This window comes from Vicugna pacos, chromosome 4 (genome assembly GCF_048564905.1).
Source record: "Vicugna pacos chromosome 4, VicPac4, whole genome shotgun sequence".
Lineage (NCBI taxonomy): Eukaryota > Metazoa > Chordata > Mammalia > Artiodactyla > Camelidae > Vicugna > Vicugna pacos.
The window spans coordinates 40,744,945-40,772,025 of NC_132990.1; the positions used below are offsets into that span (position 1 = coordinate 40,744,945).

Sequence of the window (27,081 nt, forward strand, 5' to 3'; positions counted from 1 at the left end):
AATCATATAGTATATACTCTTTTGTGTCTGGCTTTTTAACTTAATGTTGAGATTCATCCATGTTTTTGTACGTATCAGTAGTTCATTTCTTTTCATTGCAGATAGTATTTCACTATTATATCATGATTTACTCTATCTTGATGATGAACAGTTGGGTTTTTGAAATTTTTAGCTGTTATAAAGAAATCTATTGGAAAGATTCCTATGCAAGTCTTCATGTGGACATATATTTTCAGTTATTTTAGGTAAACTTCTGGGGAGTGAAAAGTTTAAGTAATATGTTAGGAGTACGTTCCACTTTATAAAAAATTGTCTAAACTGTTTAACAAAGTTATTGCACCACTGGACATTTCCACCAGCAAAGTCTGAAAGTTTCATTTATTATATGCATACATGCCAACAGTTGGTATTATCACTGTTTCTAATTTTGGTTGTTCCCATGGGTGTTTAGTGATATCTCATTGTGGTTTTATTTTGTATTTTTCTGATAACTTACAATGTTGAACAATTATATGACAATCAATAGGATAATCTAGAATTGGATAAGTTTTTAGAAACATACACCTACCAAGACTGAATCATTAAGAGATAAACAATATAAACAGACCTGTCATTAGTAAGGAGACTGAATCAATAATCAAAAATCTTTCATGTGCTTATCAGCCATTCACATATCTTTTTGTGAAGTGCTTATTCAAATATTTTGCCAAATATTTTATTGGATGATTTGTCTTGTTGAGTTGCAACTTCTCAACTTACAATGAAGTTCCATCCCAATAAACCCATTGTAAGATGAAAATATTATAAGTCAGGATAAATTGGGAGTTTGAGATTTGCAAATATTAATTACTATATATAAAACAGATTAAAAAACAGATTTCTTCTGTATATAACAGGGAACTATATTCAATATCTTATAGTAACCTATAATGAAAAAGAATATGAAAACAAATACATGTATGTGTATGTGTGACTGAAACATTGTACTGTACACCAGAAATTGACACATTGTTGGTGACTGTACTTCAGTTTTTTTTAAATGCACTGAATACACCTAATCTACTGAACTTCAAAGCTTAGCCTAGCCTACCTTAAACATATGCTAAAAGAACACTTACATTAGCCTACAGTTGGGCAAAACCATCTAACACAAAGCCTGTTTTATTAAAAGGTGTTGAATAGCTCAAGTAATTTATTGAATACTGTACTGAAAATTGCAAACAAGTAGAATGGTTGTGTGGATACAGAATGGTTTAAGTGCAGGCTCACTGTTGCTGCCCAGCATCATGAGAGAGTACTGTACTGCATATTGCTTCCCTGGGAAAAGATCAAAATTCAAAGTACACTGTCTAATGAAGCCCATTGCTTTTGCACCATCAGAAAGTCCAAAAATCCTTAAGTGGAACCACTGTAAGTTGAGACTGTCTGTGTATTCTGAATAAAACTTCTGTGTCAGTATATACATAATATTTTCTCCCAGTCTGAGGATTGTCGTCTCATTTTCTTAATACCAAAACCACTACGGTAGTTTTTAGTGAGTCTTGAAATCCACATTTGTTCTTTTCAAAATTAGTTGGGCTCTCTTGAATCCTTTGGCTTTTTAACATGAATTTTAGAATCAGATTTTCATAAGTTTTTCTAAAAGCTTGCTGAGATTTTCATTGAGATTTTGATTGTATTAAATCTACAAATCAGTTTTGTCAGATTGACATTTTAACTATATTGAGTTTTCTGATCCATTAATATCTCTCCATTTATTTAGAACTTCTTAAATTAAAATTTTCTCAGCAATGTTTTATACGTTTTGGTATAGAGATGTAGCACATACTTCGTTAAATTTTTTCTTAAGAATTTCGGTTTTGCCTTGTAAGTGATATTTTTAAAATTTTATTTTCCAATTAAATAATAATTGTTTGTTGCTAGTATGCAATTAATTTTTATATATTGAGCTTGTGTCTGCAAGCTTGCACAACTCACTTACTAATTTCAGTAGGTTTTTGTAGATTTCTTAGGATAATATTCAGTACAAGATTATAAACAAGGGTGGGCATTCTTGCCTTGTTCTCAATCTTAGGGGAAAAGTGTTTAGTATCTCATCCTTAAGTGTGATGTTAGCTGTACCTTTTTAGATGTCCCTTACAGAGATGAGAAAGTTCTCCTTTGATTCTAGATGACTGAGAGGTTTTATTTGTCAGATACTTTTACTTCATCTATTTGAATAAGCATATGTTTTTTATCCTTTTTTTCTGTTAGTATGGTGAATTACATTAATTTATTTTATGAATGTTAAAACAATCTTAGGATATAATAAGCAGTCAAGGATCTGAAAAATATTTTAAAATTAGAAAACATTATTTTATGTTTCTTCTTTTATTTCTGTGTAGAATTTTCTTTGATTCTTTTATATAGATCCAATTTCAACCTAGTATAATTTAACATTTACTCTACCTGCAGACGCTAGCAGTAAATTTGCTTAGCTTTTGTTTTTCTAAAAATAGTCTTTTTATAGTGATAAAAAAAACACACAAAATTTAACGTCTTACCCATTTTTAAGTATACAGTGTAGTAGTGTTAACTGTATTGGACATTGTTGTGCAACAGATCTCTAGAACTTTTTCATCTTTAAAAACTGAAATTCTATATCCATTGTACAACAACTCCCTTCTTTCTCTCCCACCAGACTCTGGCAACTACCATTATTCTTTCTGTTTCTAAGTAATTGTAACTACTTTAGATCTCTTATGTAACTGCAATCCTACAGTCTTAGAGTGACTGGCTTATTTCACTTAGCGTAATGGTCTCAGAGTTTATCCATATTTTAGCGTATAAGAAGTTTCCTTCTTTTTTAAGACTGAATAATATTCTACTATATATATATATATATATATATATATATATACACACAACATTTTCTTTATCTTTTCTTCTGACAGATGATATCTAGGTTGTTTCTACCTCTTGGCTAGAGTGAATAATGCTTCAGTGAATATGTTTGAGCAAATAACTCTTCCAAATTTTGTTTTCAGTTCTTTTGATATATACCCAGAAGTAAAATTGCTGGATCACACAGTAATTCTATTTTTAATGTTTTGAAGAACTTCCATAGCTGCACCATTTTACACTCTCACTGACAGTGCATAAGGATTCTAATTTCTCTATATTGTGGCAAACACTTTTTTTTCTTTTCTTTTCTCTTCGCTTTCATTTTCTTTTCTCTTCTTTTCATAGTGGCCATCCTGATGGGTTTGAACTGATATATCATTGTGACTTTGATTTACATTTCCCTGATGTTTAGTGATGTTGAATATCTTTAATGTGCTTATTTGTCATTGTATATCTTCCTTGTAGAAATATACATTCAAACCCCTTGTCCATTTTAAAATCAGGTTATTTATTTTTGTTGTTATTGAGTTGTAGAAGTTTTTTATATATTCTGGGTATTAATCCCTTATCAGCTATATGGCTTGCAAATATTTTTCCCTCATTCCATAGGTTGCCTTCTCACACTGTCGATTGTTTGCTGCACAGAAGTTTATAAGTTTGATGTTGTCCACATTGTCTATTTATTTTTCTTGTATGTGTTTTTCATGTCATAGTCAAGATATCATTGCCAGACCCAATGTTGTGAATATTTACCTCTGTGTTTTCTTCTAGAATTTTTATAGTTTCAGGTCTCACTTTTGGGTCTTTAATTCATTCTAAGTTAATTTCTCTGCATAGTTTAAGGCAACAGCCCAAACTTCATTTTTTTGCATGTGTATCCTGTTTTCCCAGAACCATATATTAAAGACACTATCCTTTTTCCATTGTAGTCTTGGCACCCTTGTCAAAGATTATTTGACCATATATGGGAGGGTTTATTTCTGTGTTCTGTATTCTGTTCTGTTGGTCTGTATGTCTGTCTTTATGACAGTATGACACTGTTTAGGCTAATGTAGCTGTGTAGGATGTTTTGAAATCAAGAAGTGTGAGGGTTCCAGCTTTGTTTTTCTTTCTTAAGATTGTTTTGACAATTTGAGATCTTCTGAAATTCCATTTGAATTCTAGAATGCTTTTTCTATTGCTGCAAAAAATGCTGTGGGGATTTTGATAGGCACTGCTTTGAATCTACAGATCACTTTGTATGTAATATGACCATGTTAGCAATATTAAGTCTTCCAATCCATGAAAATGGAATGTCTGTCCATTTCTTTATGTCTTCTCCAATTTCTTCCAGCAATGTTTTGCATATTTTAGTGGAATTGTTTTCTTAGTTTCCTTTTCAGGTTGTCTAATTTTAGTGTATAGAAATACAACTGGTTTTTGTATGTTAATTTTGTTTCCTGACACTGCTGAATTTGTTTCTTGATTCTACCAGTTTTGTGTGTGTGTGTGTGTGTGTGTGTGTGTGGAAAGATCTCACATCAACAACTTAACTTTACATTTTAAGAAACTAGGAAAAGATCAAACTAAACTCAAGGTTTATCAAAAGGAGGGAAATAATAAAGATTAGAGCAGAAATAAATGAAATAGGTAATAGAAAAAAATCAACAAAACTGAGTTGGTTTTTTAAAAACATCAGCAAAATTGGCAAACCCTTAGTTAGACTAACTACGAAATAAAAACAAGATTCAAGTTAATAAAATCAGAAATATAAAGGGAGACATTAAAACTGATGCCGCAGAATAAAAAGGATTTTAAGAGACTGCTATGAACAATATGGCAATAAATAGGATAACCTAGAAGAATTGGATAAGGTTTTAAAAACATAAAACCTACCAAGACTGAATCAGGAAGGAATAAAAAATATGAACTGACCTATCACTAGTAAAGAGATTAAATCAGTCATCAAAAATCTCCCAATAAAGAAAAGCCCAGGAGAGTTAGTCTCACTGGAGAATTCTATCAGACATTTAAATAAAAATTAATACAAATCCTTCTCAGATTCTCCCAAAAAATTGAAGATGAGGGAGCACTTCCAAGCTAATTATGTGGCCATCATTACTCTAATATCAGTTGAGATGAAGAAAACAACAGACCAATATCCCTGATGAATACTAATGTAAAAATCTTCCACTAAATACTAGCAAACTACACATTAAAATTGAACAGCACATAAAAAGGATTATTTACTATAACCAAGTGGAATTTATTCTGAGAATTCAAGGATAGTTCAACATATGAAAATCAGTCAATGTAATGCACTACATTAATAGAGTAAAGGACTGTAACCACATTATCATGCCAATTGATGCAGAAAAAACACTTGACAAAATGCAACACTCTTTCATAATGGAAACACTTAACAAACCAGGAATAGAAGGAAATTACATCAGCATAATAAAGATCACATAAGGAAAGCCCACGACTAATGTTACATCCAATGGTAAAAATTTGAAAGCTTCTCTTCTGAGATCAGGAACAAGACAGGAATGCACTTTTGCCACTTCTATTCAACATAGTACTGGAAGCCCTAGCCAGAGAAATTTAGCAAGAGAAATAATAAAAATCTTGAAGAAAAATAATAAAAAGTAGATCAAAAAAGAAGAGGTAAAATCATCTTTGTTTACAGATGAAACAATCTTATATGTAGAAAACCCTAAAGAACCCTATAATTGTTCACACTATGTACAAAACCAAAAGTGAATGGTAATGTAATTTTTATGGCCTTTAGGTAATTGTTATGTGTCAATATAAATTCATCAATTTAAAAAAACTCAGTATTAGAAGTCTTAGCAGCAATCAGGAAACATTTTTGTTCTTTTGGAAGTCATATTTTTATTAGCTGCAATTCTATCAAGTTCCCATTCTCTATTATTTGCAAAGATTAAAAGCTTAACTCTACTGAAAATACAATGATGTTAAATATTTATGCTGCTACATATTTGTAGCAGTCTATTTATTTTAACTCAGGATGCCTGTCACTACTGGAAATTAGTGAGTATGCAGGATATACACGCAGACTAGAGTGGCCATGCTGATAGTGGTTTTGCTGTTATCTGTGAAAACCATGAGTCCAGACACAGCTAATGACTGAAGAGGAGAGGAAGCATGGCTCCTTCACCATTTAGCCCTTGAAGGATGTTTTATGTTCTACTGAATCCCAGCAAAAACCAGCTATTGAGTATTATTTCATTCCTTTTCCTCTACCCTTCCAACAAATATGTTGAAATCTCCTACACCACTGGAACATAATTTACCATAGTCACTCCATCTGACTCACTCTCTTGAACTAGTCTGTCAAGGAAAGTCACCATGCTGGGAGTGGGGATGGGATTGTAAAGCAATACAAATCCTAACACAGTTGTTTCAGTTTGGGGCTTTGAGACTAAATAGGTGTCTCTGTTCTCCTTATTAAGCCCTCCATTTGTTCCCTGCATCATTTGTGTACATTTTTTTCTCCCCTATTAGGCTCTAACTTTATGTTCAGGGACAGAATCTTTAGAGTTTCCACACTCCCAAGGTGTATGACCTCCTCTCATGTCAATACCATTTACCAAAGTTCATAAAATTTACAGAGAAGTCAAGATTATCTGTAGTCCATAAATTACACACATCAGAATATCTAGGTGCCAGTTTATCTGTACAGTGACCAAGTCACAGTGACCAAGATTTGCAAAGCTAAACAATTAACAAACTCTTTCAACTTAAAAAAATGTAAATTCCCAATTATAAAAAGTAAGAAAGAATAGAAATTACATAAAAGTCTTGTATTCACAGATATAAAATTTATCAGTGTCAGTTTTATTTACTACATCTCATTTTATAAGCATTAAAGTTAATCAAGTTTTAGGTTTAATATAGTTTATGAGAAAAACATTTGCAAATAGCAATAATTCAATTCTCCTTTAAGTCTTAATAGTGTCATTTCATTGGGCAATAAATAGTAAATGCTTTGGAACCAGGAATAGTTGCTAAAATGATGAATCAGTCTAAATACTATATTCCAAGTTCCAGATCAGTTATAACCAAAGTGTGAATTTTTGGTTAAAACCAACACTCTACAGATTTTAGGTAATTATGAAAGATCATTGTATGAGGAATACAGGTTCTTTCTGTTTCTTTAACTTTTCTCATCCCCATAGGTGTTCCAATGATATTCAGAATCTCAGTTAGGTGAAATACACCAAAAGTAATTTCCATCATACCAAAGCATTATTCAGTTGCTTACTAGGCCACTGATTCTATCTTGCCTTTTTAGGATGCTAAAAACTGGGAATCGCCAACAGCCCTTTATTTTTATAGGAAAGAGCCTTGAGTAGATCAACCCAAGTCTTTTTCTGAATGTTTCAAATGAAACCAGACTGTGCATTAATCAGCCAGACAAGTTTAGTTACCTACAGTGCACTAATATCTTGTTAAACCTGTTGATATCCTTTTGCAGTTGAGACGTACTCCCCAAGACAATGAACAATCACAGGTCTCAAAGAACAGAGCTTATGTCTATATAATATACCCATAAAAGCTTTATGGCTCTACAAGTCCCACAATGTATGGGATCAAGATATTCTTGTAAAGAAAGTGAGTCATGGGGTAAGGAGGGTCCATAAAACAGAAAAAACTAATTTCTTGCAAATTCTTAGAAAGAAATTTTCTAAGTTTCTGCTGCTAAGACTCTGCTGTATCTTTATAAAGATAGTTATGATCCCAACTCTAAAGAATTTAAAGGAGAAACATTTCCAAAAAATGAGAGGAATTACAAGATCAGATTGAAAACAACCCATGCAAATATAGATCAGAATGGACAATAAGTGCAAAAGTAGAAGGAGCAAATAAACACAGAGTTGGGAAAAGATCCTAAGACAATATAAATTCATCAATTTAAAAAAACTCAGTATTAGAAGTCTTCTTAGCAGCAATCAGGAAACATTTTTGTTCTTTTGGAAGTCATATTTTTATTAGCTGTTGGAAGCAGAAGATAAGGCCACAACAGTGTGATATTAATGAATAATAGAATTATTTACCCAATTCTTGTTTTCATTATGCCTTCTCCACCAAGGAGAATTGTCTCACACTGAAAATTGTAGAGCACACTTTCATTTCCTAATCAGTGTCCCTGCTGAAAATGACTTAATGTTGGATAAGACATAGAAAACATATATTTATGACTGTACCAATGACCTGGGGGAAAAATCTACACAGAGATCAAAAACTAAAAGCAAATAGGAGCCCAGAGAGATGAGCAAATCCCACAGAAGCCCACTTGCTGGCTGAAGTAGAGGCATTTGCTGAGCTTCAGTGAACTTGTTCACAGTCCTCAAGGCATGGGAATAAAGTAGATAAAGGCAGGGTACCAAGGTGGGAAGTCAAATAAGACATACACATACACACTTAAATTTGAATTCCTAAAGTTCACAGCCCTCAGCAAAACTGTAAGCAAAATATATATATATTTTATCTTTATATATATATAAAACCACTGGTTCTCCACCAAATGGGGGGCTCTGAGAAAAATGCGAATCAGCACTAGATTGAGTGAGAAAACACCATGAGTGAGAGCCTGTAGAAAAAAAACAATCACATCTCCAAAAAAGAAGCAAGGAGGAGTTAGTGCTTTTCTTTTGATATAGAGGGAGAGCACCCAAAAGATTTCACAGTAAATGGAAATGTTCTAATTATTAAACTTATGTATGATTGTACAGAAGTATTTTTATATCCTTTTCTCCATAAATGACATGTATTTTATAAATGTTCTTTTTTTATCTAGTTAGTATTGAATTTTAAAAAATCTTAACGATGGCAGAGCATGCATCAATGAAAGGAAAGTGAAATCAAGGATTAGACTATAACAGAGAACAGAGCACAAACAAATTTAAATAGGCCCAAATTAGGCCCAGTGCAATTATATGCCAAGTTATTAAGCATTTGCACATATGATCTTCTAAACACTGTAATGTTCTGAGAAGTCATGAATAGGTGAGGTCTAAGGAAAAGACCTGACTTTCAAAATTTTTTTTTAAATAATACCGAAGATTTATAAATTTTTTATCAACTTCTGTCAAAATTCTACAGTAAGTTACTAAACAGATTTGTGAACTCATAGAAAAGAAAGAGGAGATCTCTAAGTAATATTAAGAAATATAAGAATAAATCATTTCACAATAACCTCATCCTTTTCAAATAAAGGTATCAGACCTTAGGCAATGTCTCACTTCCAGTAGGGCCTCTGTGATAGGCCTTCACAGAGTGTTTGTAGAGAAAAAGGAAAGCCATAACATGGGTAAGTATGCAGCTGAGCATTAACATACATGGTTGAACAACGGTTCCCAAATGCCTCGATTAATAGATTGTCAGTCTAGAACTAGGTTCCAGTTTCATGGCACATGTTTTTTTTGTTTTTGTTTTTGCTTGTTTGCCTCCGTCCTGTTGAATATTTCTAACAATAATCTGAACAAGGACGTAAAAAACATTCTGACAATTAACAGTTGCACAAGTCACAGATGGTATACTGATTGGATGAAACGATTCAAAAATATCTTGAGAAGCTTGCACATGGTTAAACCTCAAAAGATAAAACATAAGGGAAAACATAATTGTATAGGACCTGATTTAACTACCATGTAAATAATATAAAACAAACAACCAAATAATATGGTTGTTAATAAAGCAAATGAGAAAGATCCCGAGGTCTGGGCTGATCAGAAAAAATATCTGAAATATTATGTCTGGTTAATAAAAAGCTCAGTTTAGGAAAAAATAAGTGAAAAGAGAATTACTTTGGGAAATGAGTGAAACGAGGAGACCCATTTGTGTGACACTGGACCCACCTAACTTCTTTGGGACTTGTATCTATTTTTTTTTTAATTTGGATATTCCTTTCAATTATGAAATCGTTTGATTCTATCAGTTCTGTTCTGTTCTATTCTCCACGTAACACACTTTAAAGTAAACCTAGATACCCTAGGCTGTGTCCATGGAGAAAAGGCCAGGATAGAGAGGGGTCTGGAAGCATAGGACACCTAGGACATCATCACACGAGAAATTAACCTCTTTATAGTCTTGAAAAGATGACTCGAGTGTGGGAAGAATGCGGTAGTTAAGTTTTCTCTTGTTGTGTTTTGTTTTTCTCCTCTTATTTGAAGGGATACTCCAAAGAAGAGTGATTCAATTTTTTTCTTTCACTGTAGAAACTGCCTAGAGGCAGATTTTGGCTTTTCCCTCCCATCACTGTTGAAAAGCTTATACACAATAACTAGAAATATACAAGCAAGAATAATGATTTTCTGCCAGGAATATTGTGAAAGGATGACTTTGGACTAGATGACCTCTAAGGTCCCTTCAAAGTCTTTCATTGTGCCCTAGAATTAGATAACATAAAATAACCTAAAATACTGGGCCAGGAGATGCAGTTCCCAAGTTAGCTATGAGGATCAACAGAAAGATGTTTTTACTTTACTGCTTTACCTTCAATGACAACAGACGGAAAACAAAGTGAACTGCTATGAATCACACAAATAGAATATCCACAAAATCCCCAACTATATGACATATAAGTCATATTTTATTGCATGAGTGGCCCGAGACAGAGATTTAAAGGTAAGAACCTTTAACCTGTTAAGCATCATGGTTCCCTGCCCCCATATCCTTCCTCTCCACACAGACATTTTGGTTAGAAAGCTGGCATCCAACATCTTATAATCATAACAAACAGCAGGTATGTCACAGTAAAGATGGACTTAACTGAAAAAAAAAAGAGAGAGAGACGATTCCCTCCAATGACAAATCTAAGTTGAAATAAAGGCAACGCCAGAGTGTTACTCTTCCAGAGCAGATGCCAAACAAATCAGATCGCCTTCATCTCACCCAATTTATCTGTTATTCTTCCCTGTTCTACGTGTTCCCTTTACCTTGTCTTAGCAAATTGCATTTAAAACAGAAAGGCAAAATATTATTTTGGCATTCAGTCTGCGTGATGTTGTTGAGACGGACTTCTCAAGGAAAAGTCGTGTTGTTCCAGCAGCCTGCAATCATTTTGATGTGAGTAGCTCATGATTAAGAGGTCAGTTCTTACCAACAGCAGCAGATGTTGTTGGTGTTATCTGGGTAGACTGTTCACTGTCAGCAAACAAAGTTCCCATTAAGAGAAAATTTCTAAGTGTATCTTTCCTAGAGGATTACACTCATTTAAATTTTTCTCCTGGCTTCTTTCCATGAGATTTGGGGTTGTTACAAAGATGTGCCGTAGAAATTTTCTCCTCCCAGCAGATGCCATCATTAAGTTGGATAAGAATTTCAAGATTTAAGGAGAGATTGGATCATGGTACACAATCGAGTCTTGTTACTTGACTCTGTAAGCAATCAGCCTTCTTTATTATTTAACCATCACGAGGAGCTTTTTCCTTTCGTGTAAGTGAAGATGAACCCTAGACTAAAACATTTCACCTCTAATGAGACTGAAAATGTCGCACTTTTATCCTTTGCAAAATGTAACTGAGATAAACCTTAACAGAACCTCTTCAGCCTAAGCAGCAGGAACCAGAAAATTAAAATATTGCGGTTCTGTAACACATGGGCCTTAATGAAAGTGTGTACTGCATGCTTGATTACTTACTAGTTCTGTCCCCTGATTATGCTCTCTGACCTCTTCTGGAAATAAATGTCTCCCTCTGCTCCTTCAGTTTTCCATATAACATGAAAGCCAAGATAGCTCGAAAAATTAAAAACAATTAATGTGATGTGAGGGAAAATAAAAAAATCTTATTAAATATCATATATTGAGAAAAACTCTTTTTCTTCCTTGTCTCTCTCCTCTCTCTCTCTCTTTCCTAAGTATAAAATAAAGATAAATTTTTAGGCCTAAAGGTTATGACATATCTCTGAAGATTTCTTGGCAGTGTTTACTCTTACCATATCTAGACCCAATAAATAGCAACAGAACCATTGTAATGGGTGAATTTAGGAAACAATTGACAACAGCAGACTAGCCTAGGGTCAGACGGATTGAAGAAGAACATTCTTATAGTTGTCATCTGAAAATATGAGGGTGGAGAAAGGATACAGTACTCAGTAAGTGCTTCTGTGCCAATTTTTCCCATCTTTCCCCCAACAAGAAATAATGAAAATGAAATCATATTTTACAGAAAAACTGGAGGATTCTTTTCTTTCTCAAGCTTGGTGTTAAATTCAAATTTTCAAATCGTCTGAACCAGCACTTGTTTTATATGAGAAAACTGAGGCCCACTGAAACTAAATGATTTTCTTGAATCATGCAATTGATAGAATCAGTACTCTGGAGCAGATAGTTTAAGTTACCTAAAGTTTAGACTACTTAGCAAGTGGACATATCCTTAATGATCAAAACACATTTATTCACAATTACTTAAGTATGGCATTGACTCACACAAATTAAACTGAATTTCATCTTCCCCATTATTTTTCATCTAGAACAGAAAATACTCTGATTTTTTTTAATAAAAATGAAACAGTAAAGTACCTATTATTTAATTTGGATAGGCGGTATCTTTTTTAACCTGAGACTCTACTGTTCTGAAAGTTTATGCTGCCACACTGATACCTTCCACCATATGTTTGGGGACAAATGAATATATTGTCCATAAAAGTCCTTGTAAAAGATCTGAATCATATAGGATAGACTTATTTTTAAGCATTTATATTATCCAGTGTCTACCACACTCTCTGTGAAAATCATTAATAATATTTTTCACTATCTTCGCATAGGATACAAATTAGGGTGTTGATTTCTTATTTAAAATTTCTTGCTATTAAGAGCCCAAGTCTGATGGTGAAGAGGCTCCAATCTGATACTAATTAGCTGTGTGACTTTAAGCAAATTATTTAATGGCCCTGTGCCTTGATTTCCTCATCTATAAAATGAACCAGGGTAATACCCACCTACTTATCTGTGAGAATCAAAGACATCTTCAATATGAAACTGCTTTGCAGAATTAATAGCACGTTTTGATTATAAAATGGTGACGATGGTGATGGTGATCAGCATGGGTATGTGGGCTCCGTGATCAGATGCTCAGCAAGAGCTACCAGATCTCTGAATCACGCCATTTCTCTAGTGAGGTAACAGAGTAACCAGCCCTTATCATGACTTGAGTCACGTTTGACGCACAGCTAGGATTTATGTGTTTCTTCCTGGTCGTTCAGGGCTAGAATCTTTCTTAACTATTAGATTTACGTTGTGACTGACAATGGGTAGTAGTTCCTCACCCCAACTACTCCCCCTCCACAAAAAAAAGAAAAAAACGTGAACCCCTGTCCCCTGCTGTAGCCTAAGCAAAACCTAAGAATGGCAGTCTAGAAGATTACCATGGATACAGTTAGACATAGCATACTACTCCACTCACATTTCTCTGTTGGGCAGACAATTACATGGGTTTGACTGGGACATGTGTTAAACTCCTTCTCTTCCTGAGCTCCCCCGCAAAGGGTGCTGAGGTAAGAGATGACAGAAAGACAGGATTGTGTTCCACGGGGCTCTCAAACATGCTCTGGTAAGAAGCGGAGTCACCTATTTGTACTTGCTAAAGTGACTAAAATTACAAACAAAAGGATCAGTCGCTTACAAGTTAGTAATGTTTGCAGCGGTAAAAGCTCCAGGAGGCAGGGGCTGTCAGTGATGTGGAACACCGCAAGAGCAAAGAGAATTTTGGATCTTAAATGTCCTCAGATCAGATGCAAAGAAAATTCATCAAGCCTTGACCCTGAAAAGATACATGTCTTCCATTTTCTTCACCCATAATTTGTCACCCATATCATGTGGCAATAGCCATTCATTCAAATCCTTAGTACCATCATTAAGTATCAAACAGATTTGCTGAAGGGTCAGATGCCTTTAGAATGAAGATGTAGGCTTCTTCCCTCAAATCGCTGATGAATTCATGGCTGACTTCGGCTAAATAATTAACCTTGTCTCCTTTCACAAACAAGTTCTCCACTTCCAAAGTCTTAAAGTGATTGAGTGAAGTGATCTTTTCTCCAAGGATCCACAGATTAAGAACATCAGCTGAGAATGTGCTGGGAGTGCTGTCCAGCACAGTTGCCAGAATCAGTGTATCTCCGCTTGATTTCTTTTCCACTTTGCTCTGTACATTTCCATCATTGTGGAAGGTCAGAGTGCTCTTCTAAGACGTCTGCCATGCTACTCAAGGCTTTGAAACTGAGAAGCCACATTTTTGTAGATTTCGGATTGACACAGAGCAGGAAGCTTAGCAGCTCTTCCTGGAGCCTCTCTTGCCCCTCCAGGTAATTTCTAAAGATTTCTAAGATCCATAGGCCCCTGAGCAATTTTAATTGCTGTCACAATAACTCAGCCACTACGGATTATAGTAATACCTCGGAGGCAAGACAAGTTTTTCAGTTTCTTACCTTGCTCCTACACACTGAAAAGATATCTTTATCATATATTTCCTCCAAAGTTCACTGAATCTGGCTTAAATTTTCACAATTTCCTAAAAGCATTTAACCAAAGCAAAATATCTTCTATTTCAAGTGAATTCCTCATTTTATTATTTTTAAGTTCTATACTGAATGTTTCCCTCTTTGGGCTTGCTTCTCCCTAACCCACCCAGAGTTGCCAGCCTCTCTAGGAGAGAAAATTTCTCTCATCTCCTCTGCTTCCCTTCTGTACTTAATACTTCTTGCAACCAAAGATTCCTGGATTGAAATCTCATCAGTGATAGAGCAGAAAAGTAAATCCTACTTGGCAGAGGCCCCTAAGCTGTTTTTCTTCACAAGTACAATGAATTTACAATGCTAGTCACACTGCAATAGAAATATATAGGTAGTAACTTTCCTTGTAAATAGAGGATCTTGCTGTATTTGTTCTGAGTTTCTTACAGATAATTAACTGTATCATTGTCTCATTAAGAAAATGTATTGCATTAACTAATATTGTTTACCTCAGGAGTTAAAATGTTTCATGGATATGAACTTAACCATGTAAGAAGAGTGTGCAATACTGTTTAAATTAAAATTTTTACTAGGGAGAGAACATTTCTTAAAAGGAATGTGTGAAAAGTGAAGGACTAGAGTATGACTTTGTGGTTAAAAAACAGTTCACAAAATTACTACATATAATAGATCAAATATTTTATATTAGTTACTAAATTGCTCAAGCTTGTGAGCAGAGAAGTAGATGGATAATAGGTTATTTTAAAATCCTTCTTTACATAAACAAAGGGTGAAGTCCATTAATTGTTGCTTATGACGTTTGTGTGTCTAATTGAATATAAATTGTTCACCCTCTTGAGCTACTATTTAATCTCAGATATTATTGGTACTTACTTAAGTGAATTTTGGCCAAATGAGTTACAATTACAGCAGTCACACTGACTACAATCGTAAACTTTTCCTTTTGCTCACTTTCAGAACACAGGAATTGGTCTATGGGGCTATCTATACGTATATCACCCCTAGTACAGAAACTATGAGAGACACCAGTATCACTCGTCCTCAGATCTGGACTGGCCATGTGGGGTTTGTTATAATTTTACTCATTAGACACTTGAAATTAAAACTGTATCATAGGTGGCCTTTCTCCTTTTTGGTCTCAACCGTAAGTATATTAGGGAGAAGATTTCTTAATGTATTAACGTTCGCAGTCCTCTTCCATCTCTAACCCACACCCACAAAAGACAACGTTGCCAACAGAGGGTTCTTCCCGTGTCCTTACTCCTATGTGAATTGTGGTCTTTGATAATGCTATAAATATGCCTGCAACCCTTGCTTGTTTGATGAATTCTTAGGCATCCTTTTTCCTATTCTTGTCTTTTCAGACTGTCTAAATTCTTATGTATTAGATATGTCTTTCTTAAAAAGCATAGAATTTTAACTTTAAAAAAAATCTGGTATGATGTCATTGATCCTTTAACTGGAGCATTTCATTCAATTATAGTTGGTTATATTCTTGACTTACTCAAGTCTAACACCTAATGATTTGACCCTCTACCTAGGCAATGTAAAGACTTTTGACTCCATTAATCCTTTTTCAGAATGAAATGCCATTGTTTTTGTGTACTTTCAATTCACATATAATTAACATATAATTAATACTACATGTTATTGTAAACTGACTATACCTCAATAAAAAAATACAATGGGAAAAATGTTACATGTTAATTATATGTAGTATTAACTATATAATATGTAGTTATTAATTACAAAATATATACTATATAAGATATAATCAACTTAATAATATTAATGTTATTTATTCAGGCATTATTCATTTAGATTAGCCCATGAATGTACAAGTTTTTTGCTCTTCACTTCTACCTACCTCTTTTCACTGCCTTCTGGGATAATTTTTCTTCTGCTTTTAGACACTCTTTAGTATTTCCTTCACTGTAAGACTGCAGGTGACAAATCTACTTCAGTCTACTGCAGCAAATAAAATATTTGAAATGTCTCTATTTCAGCTTCATTGTTGAAGAATATTTTTTACTGATTATAGACTTCTATATTTTCTTTTAATAATGTGAAGGCATCATTCAGTTTTCTTCCAGCTTCCATTTTTTCTGTGGAATCACAGAAAGTCAGCTACTCTGTAAGAATCGGTCCTTTGGAATCAGTCTTTCTCTTTTCTCTGATTACTTTTAAGATTTTTTTTTCCTTCATCTTTGATTTTCAGCCATTTGCTTATATAGGACTAATTGTCTTTTTTTTAACCCCACTTCAGGTTCATATAGTGTCTTGAATCTTTGCCTTAATATTTGTTATTGGCTTTGGGAAATTTTTGGCTATTACCTCTTCAAAAAATGCATCTTACCCATTCACTTTCTCTCCTCTCCTTCTTGGACTCCAGATAATGCATATAATACCTTCCTTCTATATCACCTTGAATTTCGTATCTTTCATCCTTGTGGTTTCATTGACTCAGTCTAGAAATTTTTTTCTGATCTGTCTTTTAGATTACTAGTTCTCCTGTTCAGCTGTGTCTAACTTGCTGTTAAATCCACTGAGTTCTTAATTTTGGTCGTTAAATTTTTCTATTCAGGAATTTCCATTTGATTCTCTGCTAAATATTTGAATCTTATCTTCTTTAAGTTAGTAAACATTGTTATTTTAAAGTCTGTGTCTAATAATTCTGTAGGCTATTTCTTTCATCTGTTGTACATTATAGGTTTTGTTCATGCTATTGTATCTTCCTGAATGCCATTCATCTTTATTTTGTACTGAATATTTTATTTGCAAATTGTTTACAAAAATAGTTTGAGAACTAAGATAATGTTATCTTCCTCTAGAGAGGATTTATCTTTGCATCTGCCCTGTACTAATGATCATTAACACTCTGGCATCAACTTTAGACAAGTTCAGAAGCAGCTTACTGGTTCACCTTGACTCCTAGGGTGCAGCCGATTGGACTTCCTACTCTAAGATAAGGAGTTTTCATGCCCTTGGCCCCTGGGCAAGAGTCTGAGGATTGTCAGAGGTGATACACATCCTCTCAGTCATGCCATCTGGAACTGACAAGTACCCAAGGGGAAAGCACACCTAAATGCCATGGCTACTTCCCTGGACCTTCATCTTCCCATAGATCCTACTTGATAAGTCATCAAAGATTTTATTTTAACACCTTGATTTATTTAAGGATTTTTTAAAAGATTTTGAGCAGCCTTTCAAGTTGTCCTTAAGGGAAAGTCTGGTTCTAATTACCTAGTGCATCATTAGATAAAAGTTGGAGTACCAACCATCTTCTAAGGTTTAGTTCAAATTTAACCTCATCTTCAGAGCACTTTCTACCACCCTGCCCACTAGGCATAATTACATCCCATTTCACCTCTATGCTCATGCCTACCATTTTAAACTATAACTCAGGAAACTTCTATGTAGCATTATGGTTATATATGTGTCCCTTTAAGAGAAAGATTGATTTTTTTTTGTATCTTTGTTAGGTGACCAAAGAAACACTTGGATAATGCTTAGTATTTTTTTAATTATTATGACACTTTTGCACTGACATTGCACCCTCTCAACTTGCCCTGAGAATCCAAATAAAATAATATGAAATGTAAAATTATTGCAAAGCATCATGTGGTGTTCTGAATTGGATGGATATAATTATGCCATTGCAATTTTGCTTCAAGACCATCACTACTCTCTACTAGATTATTGGATGTACAGCTTTCATCAACAAAGTGAAAACTCATTCAGTAACTCCTCAAGAATATAAAGGTAAATCTTTCAAGATAAAGAAAAATGACAGCTTCACTTCAGATGTATGAGACAATCTTATGAGACAGTAAAACTTGAAATAACTGTAGAAACTATTAATTGGGGGAATAAAGAGATCATGCTTTTTTCCTCAGGCTGTCAAATTACCTGTGTTCTCTTCCATCATTTATATATATTTTTTTTTCTTTCTTTCTTCTTATTGTGAGTCTGAGATATTGTGCTTTTTAAACGTGAATTCTTTGCAATTCATTCTATCCTGGGGTTCTATTCTTCAATTCTTGTCAGTCTAAGTTCAGGATGTGCCTTCATAAGTGTTCTTGGATAGGCATGTTAATAGTCATCATCGACTTTGAACAAAAACAAATCTTATATGGAGAGAGGCAGAGGGAGTCTTTACTTGATGGTCTAGGGTAGATACCGAGTGACCTCTGAGAGGCTCGAGGGCAAAAGGTGCTAAGACCAGGCAGAAATTCTAACTGCAGAAAGCACTGTCCCTTCGACTGTATGGCCAATAGAGGGTAAATGTTGAACACAGACAGGTCTATGTCTCTGAAGTCAGGAATTGATGGAAGACTTGAAAACTTTAGTCCTCCATAGGCATTGCTAGTAGAGCTTTCCATCTTTCTCTCTCACCTACAGTATTTGACTTCAAAAGACTACACCTCTAGGAGCCATTTCTTGTGCCACTAGTTCCTGCCCGGTTGTGTGTGACTACTGGTAGGTATAAGAAAGAAAGCAGATGTGTGTGGATGTGTGTGTGATCAGGTGTACGCACTGTGCATGACTTTGTGTACACGTGTATTGTATCTGTGCTGTCTGTGGAATGTGTGTGGGGGGAGAAGGGGTTCTGAAAGTTAGAATAAGACATAAAACTAGAGTTGGAGCCTTAGAAGAAAGAGGTAAGAATTTAAGAATATAGGGGAAAATAAGTAATTAAAAGTCAGTACACTTTAAAAATCCATGAAACAAGGCTTCCAATTTAAAATTGTATCTAATTAGCAATGCCTGATGAAGTCTTATCCAGCTTTTCACTAGGGCACATATGAAAAAAAGAGAAAGGTAAAAAATAACAACACCACCAGCAACCAAATGCTGGAATGTGAGTGGGATTTTCACTTACCATGCAGCACATGGAGCTGAATGGTGAAAAAAACCTGTGAAGGCTTTACCTCATGACATTGCTAAGCTTTGTCTCATGAAATAGACAACATGTGAGAAAAAGATAGATGCTTTGTACCTCCCCCACTGTATGCCCTTGAACTCAGAGGTCATGGGTATATGTCAGACTGAGATTCTGGAGAGTCCTCTCTTCCTTGTTCCCTAATGAGCCTAGTCCACTTTTAGATTTACTAGATTCAAGCCTCCCTGTTACTCCAGATCCATCACTTACAGCTGTATAAGGTGGACAAATCACTGAACTTCTGTAAGTCTCATAATATTTTGAAGTAGAATCAACTTCTCTGATGTTGAGATTTAAGTAGGTAACTAATAAACGTTAGATCATTTGACGTTTTAGAAGAAAAGGTGAAGATTCTGTTGCGTAAAGACAGCATAGTTTTATGCTTTCATACTAGTTGTGGCCTGACTCACCAATCCTATTTGCTGATCACTGCCAAAAAGAAGCACAGAGAAAGCATTCTAAAACTAAAGTGGTTATTTTTGGAAGCCATTCTATTACTTTTAATTGGTATATAAATAACAACCGTACACAATGAATTAGCTCATTTAGTTATTCTGGTGCACGTTCACTAGCAGTCTGTCTTAGAGGTGCACCAGGAAACAGCACTACTGAAAGCTTAGCGTTTTATGGGTATTTTATGGATGTTTTACTTTTGTCCAGGCAAGCATTTGATTTCACCTGCCCTGAAATTCTTCAGGTATAATTATTCTTACAGTGCAATGTGGAGTATATCTTGGGTGCCTTTATTGCCCATTTGTGCAGGCACGGAAGCCAATTCAAAGCAATTTTCTGAGCAGAATCCTGGCCCCCCGGTAAGATCACATCCAAGCAGAGATAGCATGCATAGATTCCCATTAGGTAGCTTAGTTTTTCCCCCAAAGACAGGTAACCTTACTCCTAACTTATAGCTGGGTCTGTATACAATTGGCAGAATCAAATAGTCATTCTCAAGCACTTGCCATGGAGCATAATCTGGAGCTCAGTGCTATATACATTAGCCTTGAAAATCTAGTTAAGAGAGGAAAAATTCAGGGACAGTTTTTCAAAACAGTCAGTCAGTCCAAGGTGGGGGGTATAGCTCAAGTGGTAGAGTGCACGCTTAGCATGCACAAAGTCCTGGGTTCAATCCCCAGTACCTCCTCTAAAAATAAATAAATAAACCTAATTACACACACACACAAAAAGAAAAGTAAAACAATAAATTAAAGAAAAATAACCACTCAGTCCAAACACTGTACACCATGTTCTAAAATATGCAAGTCAGATCAGTAGCCTCGGGCAGCTAGGCTACACCCATTTGTACCTTACCTGCCCCATTGTGAGAAATTATTTGCATTGTGTCGTGTGGTCATATAATGCTATCAGCATATGTGGAAAGCACTTAACATATAGTCATAGAGAACACATCATGGTTCAAGTGTAATATGTTCCCTAAGATATTATTCATTATGTTACAGTAGTCCTCCTTGTGAGAACCAATAAAAACACTGCTCGTTGCCTCTCTATCAGCTTTTCTCAACTCTTTTCTCTATGTCAGGTTCCCAGGTTCCAAAAAGGCAGATGCTTACATCCCCAGCCTCTCCTATAGGTACTAGGGGCCATGACGACCCAATTCTGGTTAGTGGGACATAATTGGAAGTTTGAGAGGAGGATTTCAGGAACTATCTTCCTTTATCCCAATAAAAACTGAGAGACATGAAAGGAAACTTCTCCCTTGCCTACATTCCCTTCCCTGCTTCCTATCTTTGATTTTGGTAATGAAAAAAAAGACAAGCTAAAAAAACAAAGACAATATACTGAAGATGGGAGAGCAAAGGATGAAAAGAACCTGGGTCCTGAATGATACTGAAAGGCCACCAAATGTCATTTAAGATGCTTACCTCCAGACTTCTTATTAAGTGAGATAATCAAATATCTTTTACTTACTTCTGGTAGTATTCCTAACAGATATAAGACTCAGAAAGAAAATTCTATTGAACTTCATGTCAAGAATTTAGAATTCTCCTAAGGATTCAAGTTTGTTTTCTTTCTCCCTAGATATCATGAACACAGGAATGAACAATGTTTTCTTTTTCATCTCGGCCTCTATAAAAGTTAAAACCAAACTTTAGTTCTGTTTGTGTAAAGGGTTTTGTTACGCATTTTATTTTGTTTTAGTTTATTTGTTGATCTCATTCCTGACTTAATTGTGTTCCCTTTTGGCATAAACTTCTCACTCTTCCCCCAAATCTGCCCCTCTCTCATTTTTCATATTCAAAGTAATTCCTTTCTATCTCAAGTTTCATCATGGAACAGGACTGATCAGCTAGATGTGAATGGATATGCCCTATCCCAGGATCCCTAGAACATGAAAGCTGAAGCAAGGATGAAAGTGAGAATGCTTTGGGGTAGTTATAAATTCAGGGGACCATGGATGAGGATAAACGGAAGTGAAGTATGCAGGATGCCACATGATGTTTCAGTAGCACACAGCTAGTCATTTGCGAGTTGCATCCATTCAATGCATAGAACTTCTCCAGATGGGCCAAGTAGAAGGCCCAGCTTTCCTAGGTCAAAAGACTGGTCAGGCCTAAGTGCCTAGGTGAGTCCAGTCAGCCCACTGGTGGCCAAAGCAAAGCAAACAGTCAAGGATCACAGAGGGTTCAAGACAGAGAATCTGAGAAGGTGCAGCAAATGTGTATCCAACACAGAAAGTGACAGGTGCACCATCTTGTCTCTTCCTTAAAAGGAGACTGCTTACCCTCCACAGGGTTTGCTCTTTCTAGTTTAATCTTCCTAGGGAGTCAAATGTAAACACAGTGGCGTTGAACAATGCAAAAAGAGTGACTCTGAATCAGTGGCTGCCCTCAGGGAACTGAGCTGCTACCTGCCCTCCATCACCATCCTCTCTCGACTGTTATATGAGAGATAAATAAATTTCCATCTCATTTGAGCACTTGTGTAAATGAATCTTTCGGCTTCAGTGGCATCAGTTCTTTTCTTCCTCCCACTGTAGTTTACATATTATCTGGTGGCATCAGTATATCCTGTAAGAGTGCTTAAATCCTTTTTAAAAGAGTACACATTCCATCATCTGTTTGCGTCTCCAGATCCCTGCCCACACTTCCCCGTCCGCCCTTCTTCCCCGCTTATAGATGACATCAGTGGGCTTCCTAGCTCTCTGGCTTCCAGTTAAAATTAGGCAATGGGAACTCCAGCAAGAAATAAGAGGTGAGCAGGGAATAATATGAGGGTATTTGTTCACCTGGATTCCTCACCTCAGGCTGTCTGTTTCTCCACCACAGGTCACTGCTTCTCTCAGGGCAGCCCCTTCTGGAAAGTTCTCTCCTTGCAGGTTTTTGTAACCGCTCTCTCCTCTTCCTTTGAGGTCTAGAGGTGGTACCAGCTCCGTGGTTACTAACGTAGGATTGATTCTCTTTTCATAGTTCTTCTATCAAGCCCACCCTTCTGTAATTGGGTCCTGTGTAAATAAACTTTCTTGTAATTTTCTTAATTTATACTTGACATCTGTTTCCTATTGAGACTTCAATTGAATCAAAAACGATAGTGTGTACATACATAAATTGCCTAGATATCTCTGTCTCTATTCCTCCCCTGACCATCCCTGCTCCCTCCTCTTTATTGGCCTTTGATGGGTGTCAAGCTTTGTGGTTACTAGAAAGAACACTAGTTTACAGAGAAGATAGACTTCTGCTGCTTTCCTGAATTCTCTGATTGCATCTATCTTATTTTTGTCTTCCTCCCACATTTATCTAAAGAGGATCCATATTCAACATACCATAAGATCCACAAAAATAATGTTAGTTAGCTCCCATCATATTTCTTCATAGAAGGTTTTTATTTTGTTTTATTTTGTTTTTTAAATAATGACAGCCTATATAACAGATTTTAGCCTTTATTCTGCCTTAGGTTCTATGTGATCTTTTAAGTCATTTAATCTTCCCAAGCCTTGGTTTACACATTTGTAAAATAAGGTTATTGAACTAAAATATCTTCAATGTTCTTTCAACTCAAAATGTCCATAAACTTACTATAATTAAGTTCTAAGAGAACTGAATACATTTTACACACCACTGTTTTTCTACAGCCTTTATAGAAACAAGATGTATAATATGCGTGTGTATCAATATAGTTTTATTTATGAAGTGGTATGTAGGTGTGCAAAACAATCTCTCTCCAATCTTGAAGTCAGTTTTCCAACAAACTAAGCCCTTTAAAATATAGTTTGATATCCAGATAGAAGTATAAAAGCCTCAGTGTAGTTGTCACAAAGCCCCTGTATATCATCCCATGGAAAGGGGGATCATTCAAAAACTATTTTCAAGCTTTTAATTTTAACTAAATCATGCTTTTTATGAGTCATCCACGTACTGTCTGGTGTGGAGTCCAGCAATCCCACAGAAAGCACAAAACCTATCACAGTGATTCCATGAATTAGAAAGGAAGCAAAATAGATTCAGAAATGGTTTCCCCATTTTATTATTCACTCATCAGCTGGACGTAGTCAGGAATAAATGACAATGGTCAATTTTCAACTTGGTATGGCACCTTCTGGGAAATAACTTGAGATTTAATGATTACACATAGTGAAAACTCCTTATTTTGAAGTTATCAAACAATATACTGACAAATTCCTAGTCTCTCTAAACTCGACTGGACACAGTGTTAATGTCCGTGTTCTGGAATGTGAGGCTGTTGGTTTATCCTTGTAACTAACATCCAGCACAGTACCTGACCCACAGGCATTTAGGAAGTACTTGTCAAATTTACAAATGACTGAATAAATGGTCCCCCAAGCCCCATTTAAACCATATGCAGCATATACTGATCTTTCTACCTAAAGAATTTCTGAAAGTTTAAGTTCTAAGTTTTATATAAATGAACATAAAATTAGTGATCTAATTTTCTAACATAAACACTTAATTGTCCCACAAAATGTATATCCAGATGCAGGCAAGTAATTGCATATGCAAAACAATAATTTGCAAGTAAAATGACTTGCTTGCATGTGTGAGGACATATTTTACAGGTGCAATTTAGGTGCAAATTTCTGAAATTTTGAAACCAGACATTCAACCCATCTAACACATTTTTACTGTGATGTGAAGAATAAAATAGAAAAGCTGCTTTGGTTCTGAAAAGTGTACTAGCACCTAGACTGCTATATCAGGCAGCTTAATGCCTTGGGGTATTTGGGCAAGGGGAATTAAAAATAATAACGGAGTTATTTCATTTGGGAATATAGTTCTTAACCCAGAAGTTACTTTGGGTTTAAATTCCAAATAAGTTTTTTTCACCAGCTTATCCACACTCACATGGGGTTGCCTGCAGGCAAAACCAGGAAGGAGGGGAAATTTGTCTCAGGAACCCATCTTTTGTTTCTCTGTTTTCTTTCTTTCTTTTTTTTTCTTCCCACTGTCAAGGTCGTTCCTCCTTCTCCAAAGTTTTCAATAGTTAGCTGGCCTGAAAAACCAACTCAAAAACACACCTTTTTGATCCTCCTTACCACGATCAAAATAAACTTGTCCATACATGTTAAACATTGGTTTGCAAAATTTGGCATAAATAAGAATTATGAGGTAAGCTTATTACTGATACAGATCCCATGGCCAGGCTACTAGAGATACTGATTCTGATTCTGTAGGTCTGCACTTGGGTCCAAGAGCATGCATTTTTAAAAAGCAGTCCAGATAATCCTGATGCAGATCGTATTTTGAAAAACATTACCTTCAAAGCTCTGGTCTTTATTTTCCAAAGTGACATTTAACTTAGAATTATGAGTTAAACCCTTGAAAGCTAATACTAGATGATAGATTTTAGCATGGAAATAGAAAAGGCCCAATTCTTTAACACTGGGATAGACCAGCATAATGAAGGAACACTAATTAGGAAGTTAGTTAAACTTTGCTTTCAAAAATATGCTCCTCTACTTGTGAAATAAATATATGGCAAAGGGCAAGTTTCTGAACCTCTCTGAGACTCAGTTTCCTCACAAATAGATTGAACTTTGCCTTTCTGTCAGGTTCCTGAGGATTGAATGGCAGCAAAGGAAAGAGCCCAGGTCCCTGAGATACACATGGAAGCAGAGCTCCTTCTCTGGAGTGGGAAAGGAGCAGTTGAATATATCCTGGGAGCCTGGGAATGCCAGGGACTTGAACTCAGACTCAGGTTTTGCAGGAAGGGATGAGAAACGTCCGATGGGTAACCTGTGTAGATTAAACTCTCAGGACCAGACCTGTGTGAAGATATTTCAGCAGATGTGAGCAGTGATAGATGAAGATACCAAGAATTTGTTCCAACTCCTGGCACATAAAATCTGAGGGGAGAAAAGAACCCCAATTTGATTGATAGTAAGTGGGTATAACTTAGTGAATTAGAGGTTCAAAGTGGTGATTAAATGCAATTACAGAAAACTTAAGAAAGCTTCCTTTATTGCACACTTGAGGTTGGAGGCCGAGCTGCTCCCTCTTCATGTGCAATGTACTAAGCAAGATGCTTTACACGGAGTATATGTTCAAGAAGCATAAGCTTGCTTTACTAGTCACCAGTGCTAAGCAGTTCAAGAAATAAATGCAAAAGAGGAACAGGGCATCAAGCAGGTCTTTGAATGCCCTGACATGGTAGCATCAGGAAAATTATGTCATGAAGAAAAAGGAAAATGAGCCTGGTATTGTGCTGGCTATATAAAATTTTTGTAAAATGCGGTCCCTGCCCTCTGAAAATGAATAAGGAAGGCAGATAAGACCAGACCTCATGGAAGCTAGCTGTTGATCAAGGCAGATTTCACTGGGAAATGAAAACCTGGAGGGGGTGACTTTGTTAAAACTGGAGAAAGACTGGCCTTGTGCAGTAGTTTAAGGACAATTCAATTACTTTATCTAAAGTAATCTGCCACCCCCAATAGAGCAAAATTATAGAGCAAAGCCACTGTTTCTGTTCCTTTCCCAAATAGGTCAAAGGAAAAAAAGATGGTGATTTCAGACGAATCGTCCCTGTCCTGTTGCCAACTATTGAGCCTCCGTCCATGCCTGGCACTGAGCTAGAAACTTCGTACACGTTTTTTATTCTTTTACAAGGCCGCTGTTATTGTGTCCATTGTATGCAAGGAATCTAAGCCCAAGAGAAGTTAAGGGATTTTCCCAATGTCACAAACTAAACTGGGATCCATCCAGGTCTGTTTGACTCCAGAACCCACTGTGTTCTGCTATCTCTGGTCCACAGTTTTCTAGCAAGTCTCTGAGCCTAAATATAATCATCTTACCCGCCTACTTCTGCACCTTCCACATCTTTTCTTTTCCATCTATCTCAAAATAATCTCACCACATCTCCACAAAGTAGTGCATCCTGTTACGTCTGCTTTGTATCTGTTAAAAAGAGAATAAAGAATGAATAAACTAAAAATAAGGAAATATTTGAGAAAGTAGTTTTGATGCAAATGTCAGGGTTTTTAATTGAATTACAGTTGATTAAAAATGTGTTAATTTCTCACGTACAACATAGTGGTTCAGTTTTCCTTTTCATATTCTTTTTCATTATAGGCCACTACAAGGTACTGAGTATGGTTCCAGTGTTATATAGTAGGACCCTGTTGGCTTTTTCTTGATTGTTCTAAGGTTTACTTAACGGTAGCCCATGGAGAATATTTCCAATTTTACTCTCTTCAGTTTCCTTCTTTTCTAGTGTTAAAGCCCTAGAGAGGCTTATGTTTGTATTTTTTTCAAAAATATTTACTTTCTTACGCTAAGAACACAATCTCAAATATTTGTCTCAAACTGCTG

At 35.6% G+C, this 27,081-nt stretch overlaps 1 long non-coding RNA gene across 1 annotated transcript; it reads left to right on the plus strand.

The window, feature by feature from the left end:
- The first annotated feature begins 10,107 nt into the window (after positions 1–10,107).
- Positions 10,108–26,735, plus strand: LOC140695851 (uncharacterized). Its single transcript, XR_012071681.1, has 4 exons — positions 10,108–10,515; positions 10,837–10,956; positions 18,763–18,840; positions 26,256–26,735. It is a non-coding gene; the product is annotated as an uncharacterized lncRNA (long non-coding RNA).
- The last annotated feature ends 346 nt before the right edge of the window (positions 26,736–27,081 follow it).